This window comes from Anser cygnoides, chromosome 2 (assembly GCF_040182565.1).
Source record: "Anser cygnoides isolate HZ-2024a breed goose chromosome 2, Taihu_goose_T2T_genome, whole genome shotgun sequence".
In the NCBI taxonomy this organism is placed as follows: Eukaryota; Metazoa; Chordata; class Aves; order Anseriformes; family Anatidae; genus Anser; species Anser cygnoides.
In genome coordinates this window covers 35,561,340-35,586,883 of record NC_089874.1, presented here as the reverse complement: position 1 = coordinate 35,586,883, position 25,544 = coordinate 35,561,340, and the positions used below count along the sequence as shown (strand labels likewise).

General features: G+C 39.8%; 2 long non-coding RNA genes across 4 annotated transcripts; one reads left to right on the top strand and one right to left on the bottom strand.

The window, feature by feature from the left end:
- Positions 1-691: 691 nt before the first annotated feature.
- On the bottom strand, positions 692-14,069 carry LOC125183527 (uncharacterized). 2 transcript variants are annotated; one of them, XR_007165688.2, is made up of 5 exons: positions 13,671-14,069; positions 13,435-13,543; positions 5,197-5,782; positions 4,458-4,539; positions 692-2,228 (listed from the first exon to the last, which is right to left on the bottom strand). It is a non-coding gene; the product is annotated as an uncharacterized lncRNA (long non-coding RNA). The 2 variants fall into 2 exon arrangements; XR_007165687.2 differs by lacking the exons at positions 692-2,228; positions 4,458-4,539 and having other exon boundaries at positions 4,552-5,782; positions 13,671-13,822.
- A 1,049-nt stretch (positions 14,070-15,118) lies between these two features.
- LOC106030226 (uncharacterized) lies at positions 15,119-17,568 on the top strand. Of its 2 annotated transcripts, XR_010829194.1 has the most exons (4): positions 15,119-15,602; positions 15,953-16,045; positions 16,732-16,829; positions 17,121-17,568. It is a non-coding gene; the product is annotated as an uncharacterized lncRNA (long non-coding RNA). The 2 variants fall into 2 exon arrangements; XR_010829193.1 differs by having other exon boundaries at positions 15,122-15,602; positions 16,732-17,568.
- The last annotated feature ends 7,976 nt before the right edge of the window (positions 17,569-25,544 follow it).

Sequence of the window (25,544 nt, the reverse complement as noted above, 5' to 3'; positions counted from 1 at the left end):
AATTTATATTAGTAAACAACTTTATGAAGGTAATAGAGTTGTTGATCAATAATAGAAGTGGAATTAGCTAAGGTCAGTTCATGCTAATTTCCAGTTGCAAAATTGCAGGTATTTTTGGAACCAGTGGAACCGGGGCCTTATTTTATATTTATTTTTTACGTATGAGCTGTAGTACACTGCTTTTGATTAGTAGTATTGCTCTTTGTAAGAGTTCAATATGGTGCTTTATTTTCAGCATGTACCCAAATTTAACCGTGTAACTTACCCAGCTGGATGCATGCTTCATTTCGTTAGTGGCTGGCTTTGCTGAAGTTCTCAAGAGCCACTCTACTTCTGCTACTGAAGGAGGGGGCATCAGCATTTAGATTTTTTTTCCCTCCTTTTTTTTTTTAATACTGGAAACTTGCTTTGTGAGGTCCTAAAAGTGAAATACTAGGTCTTCTGGTTTAATTAGTTATGGGACTAACTTAATACCCATCAGAATTTGTGCACGTGGGCATGAAGTCAACCTTAAGACCTGGTCCTGGAAAGGTTACGTGCATGGAGTCTAAAATGCCTCATATGTATGTCATTTAATTCAAAGATGACAACCATGATGACTTGCACGTATAAAACAAAAAAAATCTGGCTCTAGAAGTGAGGCTTACAATTTATACTATGTATCTGTTATCTGTTCTGGATTTTGGCAGAAGTTCATGAACTAGTGATCAAAGAAAGTCCTGGTAAGTACCAGCAAGCACAGATACGCTTCACCGTGGTCATTAACTAACATCAGGAAATTGCAGGGCCTTGCTGATGGAAAACTCCCCTATGAATTTCCCATATCAATTTGAAGGTGTGGTAAAATTGAGCAATAAAAGAACAGATACACACATGCATGAATAAATCTTTTAATATAAAATGCAAATTGTTCAAAGTGAACACTCTTGATAACTTAGTATATTTTGTACTCTGAGGCACTGCTTCCTTTTTAGAAAGTACCAGTTGACTGCTCTGCATCTGCTACTCAGTGTGAACAGCAGTGCAAACATTATTTAGATGCTAAAGGCATAGTTCAGTTATTTGAAAGATACCCTGTGACATTTAATTATATTACATACATGGTTAGTTTTTCTGATTTGTGGGTGCGAGTATTTTTTTAACATACCAGAGCATAAAGTTGCTATATTGCAGTCATACTATAACCAATGAGCTTTTCTTTTAATATCACTTTTATGGGTTTTGCTTATGAAAGGTATCAGAAGTATGCGTTGCTACCTAGTTCTTAACACTAACGATGATTTAAACATCTCAAAAACTAGTATCCCTCTAACATTCCTTTCTCATTATTACATGTCCAATTCTTTTTTAGGCCATCTTTTAGAAAAGGATAAGCTATTGTGAATAAGCATGTAAATGAATGTCTTTTTTGTAGCACAAATAAACATCAAAACCAAAAGGCAGTAAATCTCTTGCATCAAAGTCATTATGGGAAGTGGAACCTCATTATTGTAAGTACAGATAAATGAATTAAATTCTAGTCAGTTGTTTAAAGATAGGTTTGGAAAAAGTGTTTCTCACCACCCATAAACTGAAAGGCACAAACTGGTGCTTACAAAATACCAGTTTTAGAAAGCTAAAGCGAAAACCTGAAGTACTTCTGTTGGGAAAGGTATCCAAAGGGAAGGGAAAAATCGAAGGCACGTAAGTATATGTCACAGACTAGGAAACACTATAGGAACTTACCACCACCCCCATCCACAAAAATCTTGGGAATGATACAATCGCAGGGGTAAGACAGTATTGAATCAGGTACTAATTACTCTTCAGAATCTATTTGCAGAATGACCACACTAGTTGTAATTTTATTTGGTACCTTATGTTTGCATGTAGCTATAACTAAGTATATGAGAAAAATGCAACAGTCTCCTAGGGTTCTCTCCTCAAAGGAAAAGCGGAACCTTTCTGAACAAAGGTAAAGCACAGCATCTCTCTTAGAAATGTACATTTTCACTAAAAGTGAACTTAAGCTATGGTCTTTCATTGCTAAACAACAATAATAGAAAAAAATTAAGGTGATGTTGGATATTAAAAATCAAGTACTTGGGCCTAAGAACATTTTTCTTCTCTCTGTAATTTTGATCTGAAGCTTGGTGTCCTTGTTATCCCCCTCCCCCCAATATTCTTTTTACTTCGGTTTCTCAATCCACAGCGGTTGGTGATTCTCCAGTATCTTCCAGTAAACTGCCCTAAAAATGACAGGGGGGAAATGGGATCTTTTATACAATGAATGTACAAAACACAACCGGTGTTGGCAAGTGGCAAGAGAGAGGTGGAAGGGTGCTGAAGAAAAGTGAAGGGAGTTTGATTCTATGATCTTCATGGGTCCCTTCCAACTTGGGATATTTGAAGGTTCTACGTGAGAAAGAGGAGCGGCAAGGACAGTGTGGGACTGATAAAAGGGGAGAGGTAGAGATGGAATTGTTGCTCAAGGCACATCAAACTGCAGCCGACGTATTACATCTAATCTGAGCTATGAAAAGGTCACTCTAGGAGCGCTGTTGGTCCTGCCCCTTCCCTGGTAGTGGTATTGATGATCATCATTTCATTCCAGGGTGAGCTGGTTCAAGATGCCCAAGTGTTAGAAAGCTAATGTTGAAAAGAGGATAAATAGCTTCCCTGCAGAACTTAACCAGTGAGGATAGTGATGTAAGAGAGGGAAAGAGGGTAGGAACTTGATTTTAAGGTCGTGCTGACACGGTATCACTGCTTTTCTTCTCACAGGTTATAAAAGCTTTTGGGGCTGCTAAATACCACATTTGGCTGAGCTTCTTAACTCAGGTCTATCATCTTCAGATTTCAACTTCTTTACTAATCCGTTTGAAGGAAATAGCCCCCCAAATCCATATTATTCATACCTTCTGCACATGTCTTCTGACTGGAAATTACTATTCAGTTTTTGTTTACAAAAATAAAGCTGCTACATGACTCCTCAGCTTTGAAATCCAAACGATAAACAAATGCTGCGGTAGAATTAAGGTCCCCCATTTGCAGACCTGTGTTACAGTTTCTGGCTCCAAGAAGTACAAAACTACTGCACCAATTTACATCAGGACACTTGCTGACAAGCAGTCATAAAATACATGAATTTAAAAAAAAAAAGCTAAGACTGTAAATACATCACATAAAAAGCATATATGATTCCTCCACAACTAAGCACCCCTACTGTTGTGCAGAAGAACGCTTTTCTGCCTGCAATATGCTGAACATTCATCATAAATCATACTTTCCACACGAAAGGAACAATGCACCGCAAATACCAGAATGTCTTAAGTTCTCTCCTAAGCTTACGGGGAGCTCAGGTAACAGAAGGAAGCTTTGCTGTATTTTTCCTAGGAATTTACTGTGTTCTAGGCCACCTGGTAAAAGCAAGCATTCAATTTTCAACAGATAAATTGTCACAAGATGGCAGTGCACTGATAGTCTTAAATAAAATATGTAATCATATATTGTTATAACTGCATAAGGGTTACAGCCAAATTCCTTTTGAATTATGGAAAGAACAGAGAAAACTGTACCGACGAACTTTTGAACCCTGATAGCGTGGAATGCATTACCAAAGTTGAACAGAGGAGGCAGCTAATTTATGGGGCAGGAGGCACTATCCAACCTAGAGATTCCCAAGACCAGGTGTTCCAGCTGTAAGAAAGAAACTGTATGGAAAACACTAATGAACCTATAGGGCTCTTAGAACGGGAAGCATATGTAAGATGCCATTGGAGTACTGCAAAAAAGCAATGTAGGGAGTAGCTTTGTGGCTAATGATTGCAGCTATGAGCTGTGGGAGAAGAGGGTACCTCCAATTAAGATAACTCTTTTTTTTGGTGAAGATGGGCATCCAGAAAGTAAACAATAGTATCAGAAGTCCAAAAGATAAACAAAGCAAACAAAATGGTTTTGCTGCTAATGTTGACTAACCTGACTTGCAATGAAGATAGGTTTGTTCTTGAACACACTTTCCTTGTCATAAATACTGGGTCAAGTACATAAAACTGTAACCTTTGGCTGCAAATGCTTACTAACTACTAGCATTGAATACCTTACTGTTGTTTTAGAGAAATACACTAAGAGCTGCTGTGTAAATATGAATTGGTATTAGGTTTCAGAAAGGAAATCATTAGCTGAATTAATTAAGCAAGCCATAGCAGTTCCATCCGACTTTGAACATTAGGTCACGTGAAAGACAGGACTTTGTAGTTTTCAAATCCCAAACAAGTTATTAAGGAAAATTTTCTAGTCAAGCCAATGACAGCTGCTATACAAGGTGGATACTAGCTTGTTTAAATTCTTCAAGATTTACTGTATTGATTTGCTCACATATTCCCTGTTTTTTAATTAGATAAAACAGAGTAAATCATTATCCAATAACCACTGAGTGTATTCCAATCCATTAGTTATACATGTGTTTACACATTTACCTCTAGCTCGTTTTGTCTGCTACGACAGAAGCTGGAAATAATCCTCTAAGGACAGAAGGGAATCTACATAGTTGCTGTTGCTCTGTGACAGAAAAAAAATAGAAACACTTTGTAAAGCATAGTTATCTTACACAAAAGAAAGTAAAACAAAACAAACAAATTAAAAAAACAAACACACAAAGTCCAGGAAAGAGCACAGCTGTGTATCACTGAACCACAGAATGGCTCAGGTTGAAAGAGACATTAAAGATCATCTAGTTGCAACATATCTGCCCTGGGCAGGGATGCCACCCACTAGATCAGGTTGCCCAGAGCCTCATCTAATCTGGTCTTGAACACCTCCAGATCACCTAGTTCCAGCCTCAATCAGCCGGTGTTTGGGATTTCACCAGCTGAAAACACAGCTGGTGACCCCACCATCAAGTCTTCATCCTGATGAGACACTGAGCAGAACAACTCCATGGCAATAGTGCCCTACTCCGCCCCAAAAAGCGGAACAGACCTTTCCTTCTCTTTGAGGCTGCACCACCTGCTACTGTGATGAAAAAAAGTCAAAGTGCCAGGGCAGTAGTGAACAGAGGGGCTGACAAGAAAACCAGATCTGATGTTCTCAACCCTCATAAGGACTCAATAAGAAAACACTTTGCATAGTAGCCTTCAGACAGAACAAAAGACAAAGGCCATCTGTTTTGGTTTAACACCATGAGATTCTTTTCTAACTTCTGGTTACAATACATACCTTCAGATCCAAACAATCAAGTCTCCCAAATGTCATTCTGTAACCAAGCATAAAGCTTCACATAAATGGTGAAAGCAGTGTAATTTAGCATTCACGTCTCAAGCATTTGCATATAAAAAAAAAACAACCCTTACTCAAACACAGCACCTTCATGATGGAAAAAAATAATAATTGAGTAATTAGTTAGTTACAAGTAATTTCTGTAACCTTTAGAATATTTCATCTATATAAACTATACTGGAACAGGGGGATTTTCAGGACGGCGAACAAGGTCATCTTTTACAAAATATAGTCCTAGGTCAGTCTTGCCTTCCTGTCCTTGCAAAGGACACCTCCAAATCCTAAATGAGGAAATCAAATATTCCTTTCAAACCATTTACTCAGTTTCTTGCACTACTTTTACTTCACTGATAAAATCAACATTCTCCCTCACTTCCACTTTAGAGTTTTCCCTTCTTTCATTTTTTTCATCATTTACTTGATTTATGTTTTCTTCCTCCTCCTCCTCTTCCAGTTTCAACTGATTATTTTCTTGGTGTGGACAAGAGTTATCCAAAGCTTCCTGACATGCTTTCAAATCAACATCCTGAAGACAAAAATAAAAGTCCCATTAAGAAACACACTAACAAAACTAATCTTTAAGCACATATTTAATTTTTAAACAGCTACAGCATTTCAAGTAAAAAATACACTGAACAATTCATTCACAGAAATTAACTGAGTATACGCAGACTTTGGGGGCTGAACGAGGTCACAGTTCTCAACTGCAGACACCAGCTTTGCTTTAGGTACACAGGCACTGAACCCATCCATGGTAGAACTGGACATTCAAAACCACTGGCAATGAACTATTCTGAAACAGACACACCATGCTGTGATTTCATGGAGAGTCTGGGCTTTCAGTATCATCTGGATGTCATTCCACAACAACATATCCAGACCAGTTACATACTAAGTGATGGAATTTTAAAATAGGCAATTAGAAACATGACCAGTTAACAAAATCCTCCTTTCAAGAAAATATATATATATTTTTCATCTCCAAGGATGAATTTGTTCTGATTTAGTGTTCTCAGAAGCATTTTTCAAGTTATATCTGCAGTTGTATTGGCAGAGATTTTTTATTATTATTATTTTAAGGCTGGGGTATTGCTGGAGTGAGAAGGGATCACTGCTAAGCATTTTGCATATCTGAACTCAAAAAACAAGCAAAACCAAAACAAACAAACAAAACTGTCATATTCCAGCTTTAAAGAGTAAGTCTGAGCTATTAAAATGTGCGACTCTGCGGAATGGCAGCCAGGAAACCAGGTGGCTACACTGCGTTAGTTCCATACATTCCTAGGAAAATGCTATGGCCGTAGCAGAAAAGCTCTCAACAGCAGCAAATGTAATGACTTAATGTCCTCTTTTCTCACGATCAAAGCCTAAACTATACAAAAACTGCAGCTGTAACAGTCATCAAAATGTGTATGAGATTTTTTTCAATTATTTTCATACAAAACACATTCAAAAATGTAACACACGAGTCTAAAAATAAGACTCAAAGTAAAAAATAACATTTGAGAATAAAGTAATATTCATTTTATTTTAATTCTATTACAAATATTTATTTTTAAAAACATTAACATTATTTTTCAACTATTTCAGTTTTTCTTAATTTCTTCTCATGGATTAGAAGGGACATTTAGTTTTATAAGCAGTCATTTCTAACAACAAATAGGGCATTCATCTCTCTCTGATGTTAGAGATACTTGCCTTCAACAAAGCCCAACACAATTTCTACCTACTAAAAATGTTATTCCAATATATCACTTCTTTGTGTTTTATCACATATATATACACACGTATCAATATATCACATCTTCTTTGCCATTTGAAATTAAAAATGACCAGATGAGTTATCATCAAATCTCAAAAAACAAATGTACTTTTCTACCACAATTGCACAAAAATGCAGGACTCCTCTATCTGGTAAAAGAGCAGGAGAGGGAACTCACTACAGAAGACGCTGCGGGCACAGTAACCAGCTACTTGCAAACATTTAAATGAGTCCAGAGGAGCTATTCGTAGGCATGAAATTATTCCTTCAACTGTGTTTGCAAGATCACGGCTAGTATTCAGTATTACAAAGCACCATCCTAATACTTGTTCAATTAATATACTCCATTATCATCCTAACTGATAAAATCCATCATCATCAAAAGCAAATAAGTCAAGGACAACAGCTATTAAAGACCTTAAACAGCTCCTCTTGAGCTGAGCAGTATGGAAAGCTGCTGCTGTAAGGTCGAGTATTCACCTCCTGAACACAGTAAATCCATCACCCTACTGGCTGATTAAGAGGTAAATGGAGGAAACAGAAACTTATTATCTATAACATGATGCCTCAAAAACTAATTGTAAGCATAGGTTTTGAACAAAGGAAGTATATGGATAACAACTTGATGGATCCTATTAAAATGACAAGGGGTACAAATCTATTCTAAGACCAGGGAAAACAAAGGCTTGCAGAAATTTGTAAAAAGCCCACAGTGTGCCCCACAGATCATTTAAAACCCTCAGAAATCAATTTGCTGAAGTACACAATGGAGACAGTCCTTCCCAGCACCATCACAAGGAAACCTGGATTTCTGAACTTCTGGGGCATTTCAGTGAAGTGCTCTACATGGAAATCATATAACACAACTGGAACCTTTTCCTCATTACTTAGTTTTGTTTTTTTAACAAAAATCTCCTGGATTATGCTGCTAAAGACTTAGTCTTTGATGTTAGTCTTTCCCAGTGGAGGAAAAACAGCTGGAAAAAAAATACTGCTCAGCAACTGAATGCTTTTTTCCAAGCCTGTGTATCACTTGGGATGATTGCTGGTCTGCTGCTATGAGGAGAAGAGAAAGACCTCCTCCAGAAACAGCCATGGCATGTTTTTAAGTACAGCATTTCTTTAAAGATAACTTAATTTTGCAGTCTGAATATACATCTAATGACAAAAAGGGATTACATGTAAATACTACTTACTTGGTGCTGCACTGCCACACCTAGTGTTTCTGTCCTGTTTCTTATTTCATATTAATGGTAGCAGAAGAAATGGAAATAGACTCATAATAATACCACCAGGAGCTCAAAATCTAGATCAGGATCACATCAGTCAGTCTCTGCACAGAAAAGACAACCAATTCTCTTCTCTCTTGATTGTGGAAGGCTTAATATTACAGCCAAGTACATTTATTGCAACAGCAGGTGTGGAAGTTCACACCTCACAGCAGGCTGTTTACAAACTAAAACAGTACCTGAAGACAGCCTCCTACTTACATTTGGAAAGATTTCTGCACAAGCAGAAGGCAGGAGACTTACAGTACATAAAACAAAACAAAACAAAAAATCCAAGTATCTCAAACTCTTATCTTACTTCTGCCATTTACTAGTTTGGTTGGGCTACAGAACACAATCTGAGATTAAGTCCGATTTAGTGAGTTATCTATCAGCCTCATGTGACAGAGGGCTGGGCTCTAGCTGTGCCCTTTTCCTGAGATATGACTTGCCACAAATCAACTATCAGCTTCAGTTTGTCAGTCTTTGAAACAAAAAATATTAATTTATATCAAAACCGCTACTTAAGGTGGCCCAAAATCAATGCAGAGGTGAGAGAAACTGCAATTTTATGGGTAGCCCAACCTATGCTTTAATTGGAAGAACGTTGCCTGTTCCAGCAGTGGACTTGACTTTGTGGGACTTGACTTTTTAAACCCCTTGTACCTTCTGCAGCAAACCATAACAAAAATTAAGATCACAATCTACAAGACACCGAATGCACAAAGTTCTTCTTTTAGCCCACTTCTCTTTGAAGCCACTCAGCCCTTCACAAACCCTCTTATTAAACTTAGTTAAGTTCTGGCTAATCCAGGAGCACAAACTAGTGCCGTTCAACTATTTGCAGGCATTCCTCCACTGAAATGTTGTTATATCCCAGTGCTTAAAATGTTAAAAATAACTAAATAAAACTGAAAAATACTCTGAGTGAAGCACACAGCTACAGTGTGACTGCTCTCAACCGGAGAAAAGTTTTCAGAAAAAATCCTACCTGGTTTCTACTTACTTAAAAAAAAAAAAAAAAAGTTTTGATACCTTCCAAGAAAACAAAACAGAACAACAACAGTGTATCTCAAAGTATTCTCAGTCAGTGTAAATATTTGAAATGATGCCCAAAAACCAGGACGGATTCACTGCATCCAATGCATTTTTAATACTGTGAAATTCTGATCTTTTGCGCAGTGTTCAAAAAGCTATGCTTGTAAGAGGTCTTAAATATCGTGCTCCAAAATGCCCTGCCAAAATACAAACATAGTGATTACAGTGCAAACAATAAGAATTATCCACTGTACATTTTCTTCCTTAACTTTTTTAGTTTATAAACAACAGCAATGTTACGCTGTTAAGTATTGAATACAGCAGACAGTCTTTAACCTAGCACCGGAGTTCAGCCCTTATAAAGGGCTTCAGGATCTGTTGTACAGAATGTAATGCATCCACATACGACAAACATTTTTGGTTTGGATGGGGGCAGAGACTTCCTTCTCTGTCTCACCCCAAGTTGGAGCCTGCCCTACGTACTGCTCGATGACCCAGCACTGCAACTGCTGCCCTCATTCAGACCCTGGCTCATCTGCTGATATGGGCGGCATCACTGTTTGGGGGGTTCATGCAATTTGGAAAATAAAAATGTTTTTCCTATGAGATTCAGGCCACGGATAAAGTGAAGAGCTCCACGGTCCATCCCTAGTAATCTAAATTATTCCCCGTGTGTATCCCTTGAGAGATAAAGAACTCATCCAAATTTTATCCTCCCTTTCTTCACATGTCATGTCTGCATAAATATACAGACATATTAATATACACATGAAGTGTCTATACACAGATTGATAGAGAAAAAAAAGTATTGAATCAAGCAGGGCAGCTCTTCACTCTTGCAAGGTCTTTGGCCAAGACGCTGTACTACAAGCTCCTTGAGACTTTCTATGGATTTGCTAATACTCTACCATTTACACTGGACCTATATCTGTGCTACACACATCTCGTAGCACCATGGCTTACTACTTCCACACGCACAGTTTTTAAGGTGCTCTGGAAAACCCGTCTTGTTCATTTTGCATACGGGCCTGTGGCTCAACCTGGCAGCTTCCAGAAGCGTTGTCAGGGCAGATTTACAGTGGGAAGCCTAAGGAAATCACAGCCTTCTTTTGGCACAGTGGGGTATGGACCGCATCCCAGGTTGCATGCCTGTGCGGTCCTTATCTCTTTTTCCCATTGGTATCACACCTACATCCCGTGTCAGCTGCATGTCCTTTTTTTTTTCCTGTTTTATTGTTTTTATTATTTATTATTTTTATTTTATTATTGCTTTTATTGTTTTTTCCTGTTTTATTGCTTTTTTTATACTTAAAACTTTAAAATGTACATCCCCACATAGTGTCTCAATTTAGTATTTTCATTAAAGCTCATTCCTTGAGCAATCCAATAATAATTTGCAAGCACACAGGAATGTCTGGTTATTTTTTCCCTACCTTTACCTGTATGAGTAGGTCAATAACCTACCCAATGTGATCTCCTTGTGTGAGCAGGCAACAGAAACAGGTTTTCAACAGTAGAATTCAGAGAGAATACACTGTCACCATTTAAGGAGCAAGCAGTTCCATATTAAATTCTCTCTTAAAAAAACAAGACCACAGCCTATTTTTTCAGCCAACTATGAAGAAGACGACTAAGTAATGAACACTGTTGTATCAGGAAAAAAGTACAATGAGAAGTAATCAGCACAGACATGAGGTTCATACCCACCCTTTTTAATCTACTTTCCTAGCAAACATGACCACTGGAACCTAAAATCATGGGCTGGGGCATTCTGCAAACGGTAGGACCTAGGTCAGCTTTCATTGCTACAGATGCTGTTCTTCCATTGCAAGATGCCTTGCATGAACCGATGCACGCTTTCCTGGCTTATTCAAATCAAGTTTACCACTTTTTTTTTCCCCCTGCAAGGATGTAACTCATGGCTCCCATGCAGGAACCCTGGTACCTTAGTCTCAATCTTACACATCCGTGAGAATCAGATCTGTAAAATGGAACGCATGGAGCCACTAAACTAATACCCTGAGCCCTACGAGCACATCTACAAACCATGTGCTATGACCTGCAGTAATGTAGGACAGTGAATTAAGTACAGAATTCAGAATAAAAAACTGTTTTTAATTCTGTCTCAGCTTTGGTACAAACTCTCTTTCCTGATCCTGTTAAATACATCCATCTAAGAAAACAGGCAGCAAGACTCTGAGATCATATGTTTATTTTTCTGGTTAAAAGGTGTATTTCAGAAGAAATGTATTTTGTTATTTTTATTACCAAGGTAATAAAAAATATTGCAGAGTTTACATTTTATTAGCAAACTTCTGTTACAGAAGTGGGCTGAATGAAATAGTTTGATTAAAACAGTTAATCCAAAGGTGAGAGCTGATCTCAGTCTGCTGGGCAGCAAGCCAAATGCAGAAACACACCTGTTAGCTTTACTCATTGTCAGACTAAGTGCTCAAACTTTTAGAACACTGCGTTACGTTTTAGCACGGGAAAAAAAAAAAAAAAGTAAAGCAATCCCACACACTTCAGCATGCCCAAACTGCGTATTTCAGCCACTGAATTCATTTTCTTTTTCATCTGCGTTCATCTTCCAGAGTCATTTGAAATACCAGTTCCCTAAGGATGAGAATCACCAGTTCGCATGGTGTTGCCAACAACATTCTCAGGAGCCCAATGAATGAAATGAATCCGGGAGTGGATTAATCTGATTGTGTAAAGCTTTGATAAGTTAGCAATCACACAATAACAAGCAGAACAAAGCCATCACTTTGATCTGTTTACACATAGCCCTAAGTCTGGTCCTGATCTATTAGAGATAAAAGAAAGGCTAATAATACCTCTGATATATTTTTACAAAAGGCAAAATAAAGGTTATAAATCAGCAAGAACACTTTGAAATTCATTCCTCTGTTGCAATAACATTTTGACAGCACAAGTAGACTTATTCAAACTTACAGAGGTCACCTTTAAAACTAAGATCAACTTTTCCCTTTGTATTTCTTTTTTTTGGACCTGTCATGCACTTCAAAACAACTCTGGTGGGACAGACATGGTAGTTTTCACTTAAAAGTCCATTTATGTCTTAGCTCAAGAACTTAACACTACCTTGCCTTGGTCCAATCACTCTTTCAACTTAAACAAAACATGCATTAAAAGAGAGGTCCAGACCTACATTTAGCAAAGAAATTCATCATCTCTCTATGGAAACAAGTGATCCCTTGCAGTTAGGGCGTGGAAACTAATTTTGCAACTACAGTTCAAAAAAACAGCCAAGTGAACACACGGGGAAATAGAAAAAGAAAAAAAAAAAAAGAAAAAGAGAGGAAAAAGAAAAGGAAGGAAAATATGAAAATCTACTATACAAGACAAATTTAGCAAGTAGTAGTTGATGCAGGTCCCGTAATTCATAATGAGAACAGGTATTCATAATCATTCAAAATCAACTTGAAAAATCTCAGTAGCTCAACTTGGGCTTTCAAGACGTACTGATTATCCTTCTAAGTCACAAAACCACCATCTTGGCATTACTGCATATTTTCTATCTGCAGAGGGTATCACAAAAGTATCAGATCGTAAATTAGATCATAAATTATTCAGGCATAACGAAACTCTGTGCCTGCCAGTGACTCGATCCAGAAAGGCAGTCCCTGCAACTGAATGGCTCTGCTGAGCTCCTTTAAAGTTACAGATGTGCACAACACTTCCACAGGCATGGGGTCTGAGTGGGGGCAAGCAGACAGAAGTGCAGTAAAGACTGCATCCTCTACTACTGAAACTGGCCATCACCACCAGGCATTCATCGCCTACCTTATTTTTTCAAGGTGCCACACTGATAATGCAGGCAGATGAAAAGAGACTAGAGTTTAGTCACAGCACCGTAATAAGCCTAGAGTGACACTGAGAAATGTTACTGGCAAGTGTAAATACAGGACTGTGACATACATGTGCCCTTCAAGAGGTGATCTGTGCGGTTAAGTCGATAGTTGTGACGCGCTGTGGAGAAGCCGTATTTCTGCAGCTATTTTACATTCCTGAGCTGCCTGTATGCCCCACATGAAGGAAAGGAGGGCAATTCAGGAGGAAATGCCGAGTAAAAGCGAAAGTCCTCACCTTGCCATCCCGACCTGCCGATCACACACCGCATTCGGGACACGGGAGAGCTCTCACAAGGGGGGCTCGGAGCGAACCCTCGCTGCTCCTGCGCCTCGAAAACCACCCCCTGGGTTGGCAAAACGTGATACCGCGTTACTTCAGGGCACAAACCCGCTCCCTCTCCGTGGCAGCGACAGCACGTTGCTCCGGAGCCTTCCCGCGGGGCGCAGCCCCAGCCCCACCGCCTCCCTTACCTCCGCCATGGGGCTGCCGCCTCCCTCCTCCTCCTCCCCCGGCCGCCCCACCACCGCTCCTGAGGGGGCGCAGAGCCCGGGGCCGCCCCCTCATGGCCGCCCCCCAACGGCCGCCCCCCAACGGCCGCCTCTAACGGTCGCTCCCCAACGGCTGCTCGCGGGCGCGGCGCCCTGAGGCGAGGGGAGCCGAGGGGGTCGCCGCCGCCTCAGCGCCCCCGGGGGGCTGTGGGGAGCCCCGGGACGACGAGTGGAGGAGACACGTTAGGAAGTTCGTTAGCTTGGGGGGAAATAAAGATAAAAACGTATGAGAGGTTCTCCGTCTATTTCTGTAACTAAACTTTTTGTCTCCTCCATCCTCTGAAAAGGCCGTTTGCTGCTTCTTGCCATTTCAGATTACCGGGGCGTCTCACACTGGTTTTGGTGTTTGCAAGGTGTGAGGCTGTCTGGGCAGTGTCACTTCTTCGGCAACATCTGCATGTATAACAGACGCAGTCCCTCAGTTTTCTGTCGTCACAGATGACATCTCATCTTTTCATCTTACCCTATGTGATGCTATGCAATGGGTGTGTTACAATGCTCTTGGTGCTCTCTTGCACCTTATTTCTTGAATGCCAATAAAATAATTTTCTTTCAAGAATTGAAAGTAACTGGAATCTAATAGTCATATTCTGTTGTCACCTTCTTTTCCACGCCAAAGTGACATCTCTGGATTTTTAACTAGAAGTATAACCAAAGGGAACAATGCTTATTTTGCTATTGTAAAAATAAATTGTGTGTCTCAACCCAAATACAGGGGACTTCACATTACGTTTCACAGGACAAATGCAAAGACAGACATTGCTAGAACCGGTGCTTACATTCCACAACTTTTTATTGGCAATACGCAGAATCTCCAGTACCACCTGAGGGTTATTTGTATCACAGCACATGGCACGCTTCTGCCTGGCCCAGCCCTCGGTGCGTGGTTCGGCACATCCCACCTCAAAGGAGACAAGAGCCTCTTTGGGGCCACCATAAACCAGTACAATGATGTACTTTACATTAGTAGGCCCATTTAATCACTTAATATTTTCCTTTAACAAAGTGGTGGATTTAAAATGGTTATCAGGGTACAGAAGCTCTGTACCGTTGTTTTTGGCTGGTAGTGTTTTATCTGAGCTGAGTTTTGAGTCCTAGTCCTCAGCAGTACACAGGAGTAACTGAAGAGGGACCAAAACCCAGTTAACTTTGGTTGGAAATAAACTTCACACAGAGAATATTGTATGGTAGATTTAGGGATGGTATTCAGGTTTCTTTGGCTCCCAAAATTCAGGACTCCAAAATCTTACACTCAAAATGCATCCCACAGAGGAGGTTTCAGCGTCAGAGACCTCATGTGTCCTGTCTTGGTCAGTGCCACAGCCATTCTGCATGGCAAACACTGGCCACAGAAAAGTCATCCCCCCTCATCCTGATTTGCAAAGTCAGTGTTATTTCTGTGCATGTTTGCTAATAAATCAATGCAAATCCCACTATATAGATGATATTGTAGCATGATTCTTTTAGCCCAAATCCCTTAAAAGATCCCCCCCAACCTCTTAATCAAGTTCAGCACAACAGCAAATGTGACAGCTGATAGCAGTTTGCTGTGGTCTGGCAGCTCATTTACCAGTGAGAAGAGACAAACAACTTTTGTAATCCTGACTAAAGGCTTGATCTGAATTAGTAAAAACGTTCTGAAGCAAAAATGAAGACCTCTTTCTTCAGGTTTGCAGTAGAGTAACTTCACAAGAGTTGCTCCTGAGTTACTCATGTGGAAAGGAGACTTGGTCCCTGTGGTATCTGGTCCCCCAGACTCATCCTTGCAGAAGGAGAAGCAGGGCATGCAGCCTGGGTGAGCACCAAGCTCTGAATCACCAAAAGCTGCATGGGTGTCAGGACTGGGAGCTGCAGGTGAGGCTAGGTTGTATTTCAGCCATTTACAGCTCTTAAATGCATTTGTAGTCGTTTATTCCAAAGGAGACTCTTAACAATTTCAAGTGTTCTGCTAGTCTTAAATACAGACAATCTAGCATATAGGTTTTTTTTTTCTTTCCTTATTGCTAACTTTTGATAACAATTTGTTTTGTTTAATAACATATCAGGAAATTTTCTTCCATGTGACATTTCATGAACCATTTTTGATTGTTTCAATTTATAAATACACTTCCTTTGAAACATACTTTTAATCAGGATAAGTAATTTATAGAAAATTGTCTCTCAGAGAAGCATTAGCATTAATAAGTATAGTACTTAATTTCTAGGTATTGATTCTGCTGCATTAGATGGGTGCATTACTCCCCAGCATGCCTTTTTGCTTCCTTCCAGTGTTGAAAAGGAGGAATGGCCTCTTCAGGGTAAGAGTGTTCACAACAGAGGCCAAGCAACTGAGTAGAAATCTTTTGCAGCAGCTATCTACAGTAATGCAAGTGTTAAGTTCAGGCTCTTATTCAGAGCAGGCAGGTACTGACAGTCACAAACATATGAATGTCAAGAATTTGTCTCCTGGTTTGACATTTGCTTGTCATTCTGACTGTGACCAAGTAGTAACATTTTTATTACTTTCCTAATGGGTGCCCCTCTTTTAATTTTACTTCATCCTTCTTTAAGGACAAGAGATTCTATAACTGGTACTATAACCACTCTCTTGAAAATCCTTCCAAGCTTAAAGGCATCAATTATCAGGCTTAACAGTGTTAGCTATCAAAACACATACATAGAAAAAATATATTCTTAGTTAATTTGTTGCCAATTTTTTGCTTCTTGCTTTGAGTAAGTTTAATTTCTTAAGGGTGTTTGCATGGATAGGAAGGAGAAAAAGAGAATGAATCTGCAGCGGCCAGACCTGGTGTATTCTGAATTAAATGACACAAGCTGATCATACACCTGGGACCCACCTTCCTACGTTTCACACTTTTACCCCATGACTTGATCCAGCTCTCCTTTATGTTAGATACACAGTTACTACACCAGTGAAATCATCACATAAGTACCTGGATGGATCATGTATCTTACTAAGCTCTTACTACAAATCCTTTGGCAGGAGCCTGAAGTAGCTGCATTAGTGCTTTGGAGGCCGCAGTTTATAGAGCTGGATGCAGATCATAAGGGAGGCTCGTTAAATTCTCTCATACCATACGGGTATGTAATGCACACACGCTTTGGTGCCTCATCCCTCAGTTTGTCCCCTTGCCATCTCTGGCAGGTAATCTCAATAGCAGAAACAGTTAAATGACTGATTGTTGGCTAGGATATATACAAATATCTATACTCAGGGGTGGGAAGTCAATTGTTTCTCAACATATAATGGCATAATTCCATATACTGAAAAAGTAAAATGCTTTGTCCCCTGGACATCAGGTCAGCCACTCAGATTCAACTAGTTAAGTGTGCAACAAGAAGTAACGTGAAGCTGTAACTCACTTTTTGCAGTTCATCCTGATAACTGAAGCCGTTGACTCTCTTTCTCCAAGTCCTTACCTGAACTCCCTCCCTTCCTCTGGCTCGCAACCTGTGGATGCACAGCAGGCTCCCACAAAGCGATGGACCTACGTTTTGTCTTTCAACTGATACCTTTGCCCACCTACTTTGTGTATTTCTCCCTATCATCCAGAAAAAAAGAAAATAAATGTGAATTCATTTTAAAACTAAGAAGGTATTGTGTTCCTTCCTTTACAAAAAGTGCAAAACCCAGCAGATCTCCAAAGTTCAACATCCAGCTCCCAATTCATCCTCTGTGAGGGAGGCCACTTGCCCTTGCCCAGTGTTCTTCGTGCAGGAAAATACACCCTTTCTTCTTCTATGGGTATTTTTAATTTACATCGACTGATTTCAGTATAAGGACAGTTGGTGGCTCTTTACAGATCGGCGTTAGGCACCTGCTTGCTTTTTTTGAATCCATGCCTTCATGCTTTCTTCCTTTTTCACATAGTAGTTGGGGGCCAGATGAGGCTGCAGCTCAGCGGGAATTCCTCCTGCCAATGCAGTCCCAATGGCATGTGTGAAGGAGACTGTGCACAGACACACTCAGAGTACAGAGCTAGTGGAAATAACAGCTGAGACCTGAGGAACACTTGCTGTCTTCCTAGGGAAGGTGATAAATGAGAAGTGACCAATTCTCCCATAAAATAAATAAATAAATACATTTAAGCCACCAAAACCCAGCAACATTAAACTCCCAGCAGGGACACTAGCTGAAAGCCAAGGAAAAGAAGATATACACACACACAAATCCAAGGAGGAAATCCTCAAAACAATCTCAACCAGAACAAAATACGACAAAATGCAGAAAATAAAATCCCTTGATAGAGGTAACAGGAATGGGTTGATTTTGTCTGGGAGTCGGGAGGGGGAGAAGACAAAAGGCATTGCTTCGTGTGGTTTGCACTCATAGGTAGAAATCAATACATTTCCATTTCTTTTGTTTCTTTTTCAGATGAAGCAGTTACTTTCATGGTAGCAACATCTGTGGGATCCAAGGATATTTAATGTGATAAGAGGTCTGGATATTTTTTGGAGGCAGTCAATGTCTCGATAATCTTGATAGCCTGAGGCACTGTCTTACTGTTGGTTACTAACTACCAAAGTACAGGAAAATAAGAAAGACTTGATGCTTTCAAGGTCTGCTTGCTTTACATCTAAAGCTCTTGGAAGAAACAAGACTTTTTAATATATTTTTTCATTTTACGTATTGATGCAGTGGTATGCCAAGAACAATTTATCACCAAGACCGCAGAAACTCAGGACTGAAAGACAAGATGGTGCAGGGTTTAAGGGGGAGATTGGATTGTGTTTTGCAGCCACAGCAGTTAGAAAGACAGTATCCAGCTGGCAATCGTGTTCACAGCTAAATGACAAATACATTTTGACTCAAGTTGATTTGCTGGAACAAGAAGAGTTACATAGCTCTGAAAATTTCTTCAGTCTTAAATGAGTTAGCAATTTTAGGAGCTTAGTTTAGACTGAAGATTTCAACTGGAAAGTGATGATTTCTCTTAGGCAGAGGCACACTCCTGGGTCTAAAGACTGATTCTTCAGCATTTAGGAATCCACACCTGTCAGAAAATATTTTGTTATGCCTGGAAAGAAGATTTCAGCTCTGACGTTTCTTACTTAAGCTGCAGTTATATTATTGTCAGCTGCTTGAACAATTCTTGAAACCTCCCTCCTGATTTTGCTTCCCTCTTCCAACTGTGTCTGATGCTGAACCACCTTATGAAACTGTTAATTTAATAATAATTCTTTCTTGCCTGCTGTATCTGCTGCTCAGGTCATTTAAATGATACCAGGGTGTTCTTGACTTCATTTTAAATAATATATAGTTTTTTATGCTACTCTTAGATGAGGAGAAAGGAATGAGACACTGTCTCCTAAATCACAGCCCCATGTAATTACAGCTAGGCTAAGCACTGAAGGCCATATTCTCTTTCATTTGCACTCACTGAAATCAAACCTATTGCAGTATTCAACTGCTGTAGATAAAAAAAAAAAATAATAATATTCCCTACCATTCCGGGTGTTACACTGTCATCTTCATAATGAAAAGCATTATTTTTCTGGCAGGGCATCCTCCAGCTAGGTTAATAACACTTTTGGTTCTGTTGTCCCTGAAACAGCGCCTGGATTTCTGCATGACAAGAGCTCAGCTGCTCCCTGTGTTTTGACGTGTATGCTTTGGCTTTGCCCCTGAACTTTAGAAGGAAAGTCTCACAAAACTACTCAGTAAAAACATTTCTGCCTTACTCAAGGTGAGATGTCTGACTCAGAAACAAGGGAATTGTAGTCACTGCCTGTCTGCTACCTAAGTTTCTGCAGCCTGAAGTACGTAAAGGATTCCTAGGCTGGACGAGAACTATCAGTAATCCCACAATATTGCATCTGCTTTGTGCCCCAGCACAGGCATGGAGGTACCCTCTACTTCTTCTGCTCTGTGCTGCTCCAGCTACACGAAACAGATGGCAAATTGGAGGGAACCACACAGAATATACGTGTTATAATGGCTCTTTTGTGTTTAGGCACAAGTGTGACTTCTTCCTGCCCTGCACACCTCTGAATTAAACACCTACTCTGTACTGGAGACCAGCCTGGTGGCTGAAGTCCTATGAAGGAAAAACGGGGGTCGGGTTGGTTGTCATGTTTTTCTCCTGTTTCCTAACCTCTTCAGCATGGCTTTGATGCAGCCCAACCTCGGTGCTATTGCCTTCAGGACAGTCCCCGCAGGAGCCGTATTTGCTGTGCTGGACACCAGCAGACGGCTGTAACAATGGTCAGCCCCCAGCCACAGCTGGCTTGTCCAAAGAGGAAGCTTGGTAATGGACTTGTAGTGTTAGGTGGATGGTTGGAGTTGGTGATAATAAAGGTCTTTTCCAACCTAAATGATTCTATGAATCTCACACACTCTTTGCTAGAGGTAGCTTGTGCATTAACATTTTGTTTCCCTTATTCTTTATTTTTTAAATGGGTGTAAAGGCCAAAGAAATGCTGCGGATTTAAAAGAGGAAACAGTTCCAAGCCATCAGGCAGCTAAGGAGGCATATTTGCTCTGTGTTTGGCACTAACATAGATAGCTGTTACTTATGTTTCATATTCATCATGAGATATCTTTCATTACATCACTCACTAGAGTGATACAGAGCTGTTGGCCAAAGCATACATTCACAGGCGTGCTTACCAAAAATACTGACATGATGCATGCAGCCAAGTATTTCAGAAATAGTCCAAGTGGCTCTTCAACGCTTAACAAGGTCTTTGTCTTTCACGTCAGCTCTGTTTACCATATCATGCCACTTACTGCTTTTGACAAATGTCTCGAAAGATTTTAGGAATAGAGTTTGAGCATTACAGTGACATGAACCAAAAATTCAGACTTCCTATGCCAACAGTGAAAAACAAAATTTTAGCTTTGGCTGTAACGGAAGATAACACAAACCGCCAGATTTGGGCGTCCCTGTAACCAACACCACATCAATATACGTTGATGTATATTCTCAATGTGTACAGATATATACAACCGTATATTCTCTTATTCATGTTGAGTGCTTAGTATTTCTAAAAAAGTTAACTCTAGAAGTATATCCCAGGACACCAAACCACTGTTGGGTATCTCCCATGTTTTCTGGACCAGCAGTGGGAAAGGAGCCTGAATGCCACTGTGCATTCCCTACCTGCTTTTACCAAATGTGGACCCAGGCACTCCCACTGGAGTCAAATTCATTACTCACATTTGCTTTTTTCTTTAGACTTTTGAATCTGCCCCACAGCAGTCCTCCTATTTAGCAGCCATATATTTGTGGGTGTTTTTTGTTTGTTTGGTTGGTTGTTTTTTTTTTCATTGACTATAAAGATCTGTAACTTGTTTACTCTTCTTCCAGTATTATCCATATTTTCTTGGCAAACTTGTAGAAGGAAATTAGGAAAAGGTTATGAGGAAATCAGAAGTTGCACTCTGATTCCCTCAGTGGAAGCAAGATGTCTGATTCTAGTAATTTGTTCTGACAAATTAAAATTTATTTTAATAACAAAATTATTCAGGATGGATAATAAGGTTATTTCAGAAAGATTTGCCACTTGTCTAGAACCCAGGCAATAGAGAAAATCAAATGGACTGAAAAACAGAGGTTACCAAGTTCAAAACCAACCTTTAATTTTATGGCTCACTTTTTACATTTAAAATTAACTGGATGTGCATTCTGGCAAGAATGATTACATTTAGATAAGAGCATGGAGGTCCAAATCTGAGGTCAGAAATCAAATGTGTATTTTCCACATAGGATGGCTAAGCATCTGAAGTGATCGTATCTGCCATTACCTGTAGTTTTGTGCCTACATTTAAAAACAAGGAGCTTTCCATTCTTGTTCCTGTTTCAAAATTTGGTTCACACAACTCATTTATTAGAACCTTCTCATCTGAGTATTCAGCTGCACATGATGACACCCAAAACCAAGGCTACACATGCATGACCAGCTGATGATACAAGAATAGTACATCAAAGAAAGTGTCTTGTAGATGACTGGTCAATAAATCTGCTTGACAATTTAATTGGTATAATTGATAAAATCCATATAACTACGAGGGAGGAAATTAAATTACTTTATACAAATCAGATTGGGATTTAGATTAAAATTTTCTGGGTCAATTCTGTTTCATGCAAATTATGTTATGGAAGACCCCCTGGTTTGGAACACATTTATTAAGCTTTCTCATAAAAAGTGTATTAATTCATGTAGAATGGCAGAGCCTTGTATCCCTACACACAATTTCCCATGCGGTCTTCAAATCTCCACATCTGTACACATAAAAATGCCGCAATAACCACAAGTAGCATTGCTGTTTTATTCTTACATGATCAGACTATGCCTTGGGAGACACAACAGGTTGTAGTAATGCTCTAACTAGAGAGTGTTAAAGCACCATTCATCTGTGTTATTCACAGAGCCTTTTACTATTAGTGGTGAAGAATTAGGACTTAATTCAGTCCTAAAACAAAGAGGAATGGAGGTCTGTGGCTTGCATAATACAGGTAGGGAGAATAAATAAGTACATCAGCTTCCTCTAGCCTTAAAACACATGTGAGGAAATATAGGTGTGCTGCTTTTTTGGTTTTTGTTTTTGTTTTTTTTTTTTTTTTTCTCTTCTGCTCTTCAGGCTTAACAGAGAGCAAAAGAATAGCTTGCCCTTTCTAGTATGTAGTAGGAGTGGAATGATTTTTGCCAATCCTGTTGCTTCTGTGATGATGCGTCTGGACCTTCTCAGGTCCTGTGGGAGAGGTGTGATTGCTCCTGCTAGCTTTCAGAAACCTCTCTATATTTCTGATATGGGAGAGTTTAATGGAAGAAGGTCAGTAATCCTGGCATGCAGCCTTGGGAGTACTTGAATGCACATTCCCGTGAAAGCAGAGATACATACGAAGCCCCTGTACTCCTGAAGAGGAAGGACAGACAAAGCCCAGAGCCTGCTTCAGGGAGGTTGCAAGGCAGTGACTGAGCGAGGATGATGCTTTTCACGGGAACATAACACCATCTACCAGTTGTCAAGGAAAAGCAATGGTCGGAGGCCTGCTGCTTGTGTTTACATGACTGCATACCAGCTGTACAGTAATATTGTAATAAAAGCTGTTTGGGCAATCATTGTTATGCTGGTGCTGTTTAGCAGCTTGCTTCCAATATTGCATTAAAAAAATTACATATTTCATATAATCAGGTCTGTCTCTTACTTAATCATCCTACTCCACGTATAAATCTTTAAAATGGACAGGTCTATAAATCACATGCATTTTTCATTTACCGTTTATTCTAAGCCAGGCAGTTTCTTATTTAAATTGCCATATGAATAAATCTAATAATCCTTATTCACTTACATCATCTCAAACTTTAAATCTAGTTCTGACTGAGGTCATAAGTGAAATCAGTATTAAGGGCAAAACTAGCAGCTGTAACAACTATAATAGCTCACCAAATTATATTAACGGGCTGAAATAACATTAAAAATGAGGAAGAATTGAATTACATTATTAAAGCATGCTATGCTGAATCAGGCAAACATTTGGCCTAACCAGAGATCCTGAATGTGCATGTACTGAGTTTATCATCACACTAGTCCATATGCCCTAGATAAATGAGGAATAAAGACACTTTCCCAAATGTGGCTATTTATAATCTGCATTCGTATATGGTATTGTACAGATTTTTGTTAATGCAATAGCTAAATTTGAAACAACTGTCCTGACAGCTAAAGCCAGAAATACTCTTATTCTTCTAGAATGGACTGTTTTGCTGGTCTTATATAGGGTGTGATTCTGATCCTTTTATTCAGCAATATAGGAGACCTCATGGAAGAGCTATCAAAATTATTCTTTCAATTTCTTAAAAAAAAATCACATTTTACTATTAAAAAAAAAAAGCACTGACTCAAGTAATCCATCTGTATTATAAACAACTTATGAAAAATTTGTACGAAAATTCGTACACAAAGGAAAGTATTTCTTTAGTGGTGCAGGAAAGAGTTACATGTCTCAGAGAAGGACTGGAAAACATTCAGCATTGCTCCGAAGTGGTGATGAACTTCCCAGGCCTTGCTTGTAGCACTCGCCCAGGTGTCCCAACACATGCCTCTGCATGGAGCTTCCTGCAGCAGGTTCTGCAGGGAAGTGTCTTTCTGGAGCTCTGTCAGAAAAAAAAAAAGCTCTAATTCACATTCTCACTACTATTTCTAATAATAAGAGGGCTTTCAGCTGCTGTTATTTAGTGTTTGGATGGCTGCAGCCTATAAACTGGAGCTATATCATTTATTACATCTACTTATTTCCAGCACTGTTGGAAAGAGTGTAAGGAGCTGGGCAGGATCCTTCCTCTGCTGAGCCCTTCCAGCTCTGGCAATGCAGAGCATAGGGTTTCCCATTGCCAAAAGCTGTGTCTGGGCCATCATGTTTATCAGCTGCTCATGGGTCTATTTCCTATGAATTTATTAAATTCTCTTTTCAACCCATTTGCGCTTTAGATCTCCACAATGTTCTCCCATACTGTTTGGGGCTGTCTGCTGCCTGATAATTTTATTAATTGTCCCTTATATCATATGATCTGAGTTATGACAAAGAGTAAGAAAACATTCCGTATTTGCTTTTGCTGTGGTTGTCATACTGCTATGGAGCTCTCAGCCCAAACCTTCAGACACCTACCCTGCTGAAATCAGGCGGTTGTAGGAGGGACAAAAATAAGTATTTGGGGATATACACAGACCTGAGGGATGTACACAAACCTGAGCTATTCACTAGTAAACGCTGCTGGGTTTTATGTGCCTTTATTTGGTCAGATTACACTTCATTGCTAACAGGAGAGCTGACTACCAGGAATCTGGGAGGGTTCCTTCAACAGTAGTTACTGTTGTAGATTTCCCCAGTTTTGTGCACTGCTTTAGGACAAAGCCAGCTCAGTTTGCCTTCATGCATCCTTTTGCTGCAGTAATGGCTGTCAGAATTAGGCTAGTTTGCACAAGCGACAAAGAACTGCTGCAAATAATCTTTTTTCTTTTTTTTTTTCCTCACTGCAATTCAGAAAAAAAAATCAGGTGTAATTATTTTTTAGTATTTATGGAACGAGTCACTATAATAAAAGTCCATGGTCAGTGCACAGTAATTGCCAGGGTGCTGTGGGGGCCAGCGGGGTGGGATGGGCAGGACCCCATGGGCAGGATCTGTCCCATCGCCAGCCAGGGGAGAGCAGTGAGGGGAGCAGCCCCCGCCCGGGGCATCAGTCACCTCCCTGGGGACAGTGGCAGACGAGGCTGGTCATGGTACAGAGCATTGGCACAGCGGTGCAGGGAACTCCCAAAACTTGGCAGAATCCGAAACGAGTTCAAACCGCAAATGCTGGCACTGCTGACCACTGCGGGCCGTGATACCTTGTAATATATCTTGTAAAATAATTAATGTTTAGAAATGCAGGGCTTTGTGCTGTTGCCCAGTGCGATGTCTTCACTGGGAGATGGGCCATCTGCCAGCTGTTAGTGATGGTGACTGAAGGTGCAATTATTGCAGTATGAGTCAGCGAGGTCTTGCATACAGCAAAGGCATGATGACATCTTCCACTAGGCAGAAAACCATAACAGTGAGGCTTATTAAAATATTTGATAACCCTATGACTTAAGACAGCATTGAATACTTGCCATAATTTTGTTTGGTTTTAGCCGTATCATTATCGTGATATTCTGTTACGTTTTAATTGTATTTCTGCAGATTGGACATGAAGGACCTGCAGATGCTTCATGCTGAATCCCTGTGGAGAACACGGGGTCCTTCTAGATTTTAAATATACCTGATGAGCAGAACCACATCTGTGTGCACAAACAGGATACAGCAAACA